Raw genomic sequence first — 7,577 nt, 5'->3', positions numbered from 1 at the left:
CCAAGAAGGCCGTGTACTCCGAACTGCCGTTTGGTGTATAGGCACAAACAACAGTCAGAGACTTTCCTCCTGCTATTCCCAGTCGCAGAGAGGCGACCCTCTCGTTCTCCGGGGAGAATAAACACATAAAGGTAGAGTTGGATGCGCACTAATGTTTCTCTGTCTAGGACCTTTGAGAACGCTGTGAGCAACGGGTTTTGTATGGTTGAGGAGAGACTAAGAACCAGCTGCAACAGATGCAGCAGCAGCGTGTTACGAGCCTTTTGGGCTGAAGCTTTGTCTGTGGAGGCCGACCTGGCTGCTATCATCACACCAATATATGAACAAATGATTGCAACACCAGCTGAAACAAACAGAAAATAAGTGTAGCCTTTATCATAAAGAACAGACATTTGGCCGAGAAGTATATTAACTTTGGCACAAAAATTCTTTCATCTGTAGGCTCTCCAGGTCTTCAAATGGAAAATCCAACAGTAGAATAACTCGTGTGAGGATATTAAGTGAACCGAAAGCCCAAACCACAAAGATAGCCACCGCTGTGTTTCTCATGGTGATGATGGTAGTGTGCCTCAGTGGGAAGCACACAGCCACATACCTCTCCAGAGACATCACCACCAGCGTGAGAGGGAGATTTCATTTGTTAGATCAGCAAGCATGGCAAGAACACCACATACAGGAAATGTCAACCTTATTCTGAAAGCAGCCATTAGGTACAGTATCTGGCTCAGTGCCATCTGAACAGTGTCTGCAAAAAGGAGGTTAGACAGAAGAATGAAACGGGAGGTCTCACGAAACACTGCTTTACTCCTCAAGGTGAACAACATGGTGATGTTAATGAAGAGAAACACACAGCATGGCACTGTAGACATCATGGAAAACATCAGAATTTCCAGTAACCCCTGATACTGCGGTCCAGCAGTGATGTTGGTCTGAGACTGATTTACATATAACATCATAGAGAAGCATTTAATAAATCAAAAATATAAACATGTTAATTTCATCGGAGCTCAAAAGCAAAATAATCTTGTTCAGTTTGTGTCCATCCATTCAGTCAAATAGTAGAGATGCTAGTTAGTTCACAATCAAAGCAAAAAAACCTCTATCTGGTGATCAGTCAGTGGGCTAGAAGCCATGTCTGTTAGAAAGGCAAGCAGTGCCACATGGGGTGCACAGGTGGCATATGATCTCAGTCCTCACGCCCAGTTCATTTAATACCATCACATGGGTCATTTAGTAACTGGTGATGCTACTCCTCCTCATGCCTTCCATAATGGCCATGGCAACAGCAGCTATCCAACATGAATGACATAAAAGAAGTGGAGCATTGTTTAGTTTTTCAATTAAATAAAGAAAAGGTACATTTGGACATGTTGGCATATGGCTTTAAATATTTATTTAAAAGGCCTTAAATGGATAAATTGTGACCTGAATGAAGGCGCAGTGATCTTACATTTAAAGGCTGGTCGTAAAGGCTGTTCTTTGAAGCAAGCAATGCTTTGAATCTAAAAACCTGTTGGTTTCTCAGGTAAAAGAATAGTACTGTTTTAATGGACAGAATTCAGGCCCAACATGTCCAAAGAAAGAAAGGAATACTTTTTGTTCAATGAAACCCGCTTAACTAAAGTCTGTTTCTTTGATTTGTATTCATTTATTTTATTCTATTTTACTTAATTATTTTATTATATATATATACACACACACACACACACACACACACACACACACACACACATATATACATATATATATATATATATATATATATATATATATATATATATATATATATTGTGGCAGACGCCAGGGAGGGGTGGTGATTGAGGGGAGGTATGTGGCAGCACGCTGGCTCCACCCCCAAGCTTTACAGGGACTGCCTCCTTAACGATGCAAGCCTGAGGTGCATTAGGCAGGAGTGCTTGGGGATAAAAGGGAGCATGCAACCACATGGGGGAGGCCGACTATGGAGTGCCTCTGCGTGAGCCTCTGCGAACTGTGTGTGGCCAAAGAGTGCAGGAAACCTGAACATTGACAGATTATTTGTGTACCGACCGCTTTGTGTGAGAACCCTCCCGGTGACGACCCCTGGACTACGGACTACGGACTACGGACTCTGGATTACCCTTTTCCCCACCCTGGTGACATTTATTCGTCTATCGTGAATAAACCACCTTATTGAACTGCTCTCGGTGTGTGTATCATTTGACTTGGTGGCGTGGAAACCCCACACCCACTGGCCCGCTACACGTGGTGGAGAATGCGTGCTTGTAGCCAAAACCAAGTCAAATAGATAGACCAACACAGGGACAACAATGGAAGCGTTGATGAAACAGCTAGTGGAAGTGAGCATGGCGCATCAGGCTACGACCCGGGAGCTGGTGGGAGCGCTAGCAGCCGGACATGGCGGCGTGGCTGCAGGCGCGACAGCTTCCCGTCCTGCCCCCAGCAGGTTTCTTTTAAAGCAGACAGAGACGGATGATATAGAGGCATACCTCAATACCTTCGAGAGGACGGCGGTTCGGGAGAAGTGGGATCCAGCACAATGGGCCAGCCTACTCGCACCGTTCCTGTCAGGCACAGCACAGAAGGCGTATCAGGACCTGACGGACGATCAGGCGTCTAACTACGAAGGGCTGAAGAAGGAAATACTACGCCGGTATGGATACACGTTGATAAGTAGGTCACAGAGGTTTCATGATTGGACTTATGATGCAATGGCGTCGCCGCGCTCACAAATGCACGATCTAATTAGGTTGGCCAAAGGCTGGCTGACGGCTGCCCCACTGACGCTTACGGCCACAGAGAAGGTGGTCATGGACAAATTCTTGCGGTCCCTCCCATACGAGGCTAAAAAGTTAGCCAGCCAAGCTAACCCGCAGAGCGCAGATCAGTTGGTGGAGTTGGTGGAAGGTCACCAGGCGGCTGTGGAAGTCCTACGCAGTGGACGTCCACTGAGGGGGGAACCCAACCCCCGCCCAAAGGAGCAGGAGCGGGAGCGGATAAGGACGGAGGACCACGGCAGGATCCTGGCCAGGGAGACGCCAAGAGCCAGCCCCCGAGACGTCGGCCCTTCCTGAACCCAGACAGCAGAAAGTGCTACGAGTGTGGCGAGCCGGGACACATCTCATGGACCTGTCCGAGTCGCGATGTCTCGATGCCGTCGGCATCAGCTGGTGAGCTAACAACCGGGCGTCCCTGCAGATTGCTGACGGTTTGCTGGGGGAGGAAAGTGGTCCTTCCCCAGTCACTCCGGTGAAGGCCAACGGAAGGGACACGACAGCTATGTTGGATTCCGGGAGTATGGTGACCCTGATCCGACCGGACTTCGCCCGGTCCACGAGCTTGAGGGACACTGTGGCAGTAACATGCATACACGGGGAGACTAAGAACTACCCCACTACCCTCCTTCACCTACAGACCACAAAGGGCAATACACAGGACCAGTGGGAGTCGTCCCAAACCTGCCAGTGCCGGTTCTTATTGGGAGGGACTCCCCACTGTTCAGCCAACTGTGGGCCAGTTTGGCCGGAGAGGGGGAGAGCGGGGGAACCTAAAGGAAAGAGGACACCGGAGAAGGGCGAGGGCCGATAAGAGGGAGGTCCGGATGTGTGGCCTACACGAGGTGGACCCACAGGGGTCAACTGAACCTCTATCGGGAAGTGACGCAGGGGACACAGGACGGGAGGCGGGGCTAACGGCTAACCCAAAGAAGTGCCAGCTCGGTCTGCAGGAGGCGGAGTACCTGGGCTACACCATTGGGAGGGGATGTGTGAAACCCCAGATGAAGAAGGTGGAGGCGATACAGGACTGGCCACGGCCCCTGACCAAGAAACAGGTACGCACGTTTGTGGGGCTTACCAGCTACTACCGGAGGTTTATTCCCCACTTTGCATCCGTAGCCAGCCCCCTGACAGATCTGACCAGGGACCGGCTGCCCGCCCAAGTCACATGGACCGAGGAGACGGAGAAAGCCTTTCAGGACCTAAAGACCGCACTGTGTTCAGGACCCGTGCTGGTAACCCCGGACTTCACCAAGCCAATGGTGGTGCAGACGGATGCGTCGGAAACAGGGGTGGGGGCAGTGTTGTCACAACTACATGAAGGTGAGGAACACCCGATTATTTATATCAGCCGGAAGTTGTTGCCGAGGGAACAAAAATACTGCACGGTGGAGAAGGAATGTCTTGCCATCAAGTGGGCCCTGGAAACCCTGAAGTACTACCTGTTGGGGCGCCACTTCACCCTGGTCACAGATCATGCACCACTTGTCTGGATGTCAAGGAATAAGGACAGTAACGCCAGGGTCACCCGCTGGTTCCTATCATTACAACCTTTTGCCTTCTCGGTTGTTCACAGGTCCGGGGCAGTCCATGGGAATGCGGATGCCCTATCCAGGAGGGATGCTCTGGGGAGCTGGACCGCCCCTCCCTCCCGGTCGGAGCTGAGGGGGAGGGTGTGTGGCAGACGCCAGGGAGGGGTGGTGATTGAGGGGAGGTATGTGGCAGCATGCTGGCTCCACCCCCAAGCTTTACAGGGACTGCCTCCCTTAACGATGCAAGCCTGAGGTGCATTAGGCAGGAGTGCTTGGGGATAAAAGGGAGCATGCAACCACATGGGGAGGCCGACTATGGAGTGCCTCTGCGTGAGCCTCTGCGAACTGTGTGTGGCCAAAGAGTGCAGGAAACCTGAACATTGACAGATTATTTGTGTACCGACCGCTTTGTGTGAGAACCCTCCCGGTGACGACCCCTGGACTACGGACTACGGACTACGGACTCTGGATTACCCTTTTCCCCACCCTGGTGACATTTATTCGTCTATCGTGAATAAACCACCTTATTGAACTGTTCTCGGTGTGTGTATCATTTGACTTGGTGGCGTGGAAACCCCACACCCACTGGCCCGCTACAATATATATATATATATATATATATATGGTTGCAAATCCACAAGGCACTGAATGACTGCTGCTTCCTGGGACACTGCTAAACAAATCTTTTATTATTTGTCAGTTTGACTGACTAATGTCATCAACCGACTTTTTCAAAATATTTAATTTTTCACAAAATATTTAATGAATAGTTTACTCCACAAAGAAATGAACGATCTATAATTGTTATGGTAGGTTTATTTTAACAGTGAGAGACAAAATATAAAAAAAATAATCCAGAAAATCACATCATATAAAAGTTATAAATTGATTTGCATTTGATTGACTGAAATAAGTATTTGAGCCTCTACCAACCAGCAAGAATTCTGGCTCCACAGACCGGTTAGATTAGTCCTCTCACTTTAAGAAAGTACTCTGAATCTCAGTTCACTACCTGTATAAAAGACACCTGTCCGCAGAATCAATCAATCAGATTCCAACTTCTCCACCATGGGCAAGACCAAAGAGCTGTCTAAGGACGTCGGGGCAAAGACTGTAGACCTGCACAAGGCTGGAATGGGCTACAAGACCATCGGAAAGCAGTTTGGGAGAAGGAGACAACTGTTGGTGTGATTATTCGGAAATGAAAGAAACACAAAATGACCATCAATCAAGATCTGGCCTCATGGGGTATCGATGATCATGAGAAAGGTGAGGGATCAGCCCAGAACTACACGGGAGGAACTTGTTCATGATCTCAAGACAGCTGGGACCACAGTCACCAAGAAAACCATTGGTAACACACTACGCCGTAATGGATTAAAATCCTGCAGCGCCCGCAAGGTCCCCCTGCTCAAGAAGGCACATGGTCAGGCCCGTCTGAAGTCTGCCAATGAACACCTGAATGATTCAGAGAAGGCTTGGGAGAAGGTAATGTGGTCAGATGAGACCAAAATCGAGCTATTTGGCATCAACTCAACTCGCCGTGTTTGGAGGAAGAGAAATGCTGACTATAACCCCAAGAACACCATCCCCACCGTCAAGCATGGAGGTGGAAACATTATGCTTTGGGGGTGTTTCTCTGCTAAGGGGACAGGACGACTTCACCGCATCGAGGGGAGGATGGACGGGGCCATGTACCGTGAAATCTACGGCGACAACCTCCTTCCCTCAGCCAGGACACTGAAAATGGGTCATGGATGGGTCTTCCAGCACGACAATGACCCAAAACATACGGCCAAGGCAACAAAGGAGTGGCTCAAGAAGAAGCACATTAAGGTCATGGAGTGGCCTAGCCAGTCTCCAGACCTTAATACCATAGAAAATCTGTGGAGGGAGCTGAAGCTTAGAGTTGCCAAGCGACAGCCTCGAAACCTTCAGGATTTGGAGAAGATCTGCAAAGAGGAGTGGACCAAAATCCCTCCTGAGATGTGCACAAACCTGGTGACCAACTACAAGAAGCGTCTGACCTCTGTGCACCTCAAGTACTGAGTCATGTTTCATTAGGGGCTCAAATACTTATTTCACTCGATCAAATGCAAATCAATTTATAACTTTTATATAATGTGATTTTCTGGATTTATTTTTTGTTGATATTCTGTCTCTCAATGTTAAAATAAACCTACCATAACAATTATAGATCGTTCATTTCATTGTCAGTGGACAAACTTACAAAATCGGCAAGGGATCAAATAATTATTTCCCCCACTGTATACATATATATACTAATATAGTAGACAGCAAGCAAATATATATATATTTGCTTGCTGTCTACTATATTATGTTATGATTGGGCAAATAAATTAGCAAATTGTGTGCATAATAGGCCATGTCTGTCAAAAAGTAAATGCAAAGATTGTCAACATGGTGCGGTATCCTTAATTGTGATATTTCCAGTACAAATGTCCTCAGCCAGACATAGATGACATCAATGTCTCTCCATTCACATAAAGACAATAGGATTAAAGAAGTGTCTATTATCTTTCTGAAAATGTCTCATAAAAGAGGACTCATTCAGGTTAATTAGTAAATAAAGCTGTGATGTTTCATCATTATTAGCCTATTAAATATATTTTATACTGCACATCTTTTATACTGCACATCTTTTATACTGCACATCTTTTATACTGCACATATTTTATAATGCACATATTTTATACTGCACATCTTTTATACTGCACATATTTTATAATGCACATATTTTATACTGCACATCTTTTATACTGCACATCTTTTATACTGCACATCTTTTATAATGCACATCTTTTATGATGCACATATACATGCATATGCAGACTTGACATTTTTCTATATTTGTTATTGGTCATTTGGGTGAAAGGTAAAGAAAGCACACCGATATCCCATCAACACCGGACAGCTTCTCTTCACCTCATGTAGCCAAGGCAAGAAGCGGCCCTAATAAAGACCATGTTAATACTAAAAACAACTGTGGTGTAATTAAAGGGACTTTTCTGTGGTGTTAGTCTGTAGTCTAGACCGCTGTGTTCGATGTTTCTTTACCCTTAGTTCCTTTCAAAGATCATATCTCGAACAATAAGCCAAGGCTCACTATTATATTTTATTAACATTTTCAGAATCACCTTTATTGGCCAAATAACTGTGCACATACAAGTCATTTGACAATTATTTTTTCATCCCTCAAACAACATTGACCCACAATTAAGTAAACTGCCTATTACATACATGTGTA

The 7,577-nt window shown here is 46.6% G+C and overlaps 1 pseudogene; it reads right to left on the bottom strand.

Annotated features, from left to right (window-relative positions):
* Positions 1 to 953, bottom strand: part of LOC129113830 (odorant receptor 131-2-like) — a 1,073-nt pseudogene extending 120 nt beyond the window's left edge.
* Between the last annotated feature and the right edge of the window lie 6,624 nt (positions 954 to 7,577).

Source organism: Anoplopoma fimbria, chromosome 24 (assembly GCF_027596085.1).
Source record: "Anoplopoma fimbria isolate UVic2021 breed Golden Eagle Sablefish chromosome 24, Afim_UVic_2022, whole genome shotgun sequence".
NCBI lineage: Eukaryota > Metazoa > Chordata > Actinopteri > Perciformes > Anoplopomatidae > Anoplopoma > Anoplopoma fimbria.
Note: the sequence above shows the minus strand (reverse complement) of the source record. Positions and strands in the feature narration are given on the sequence as shown.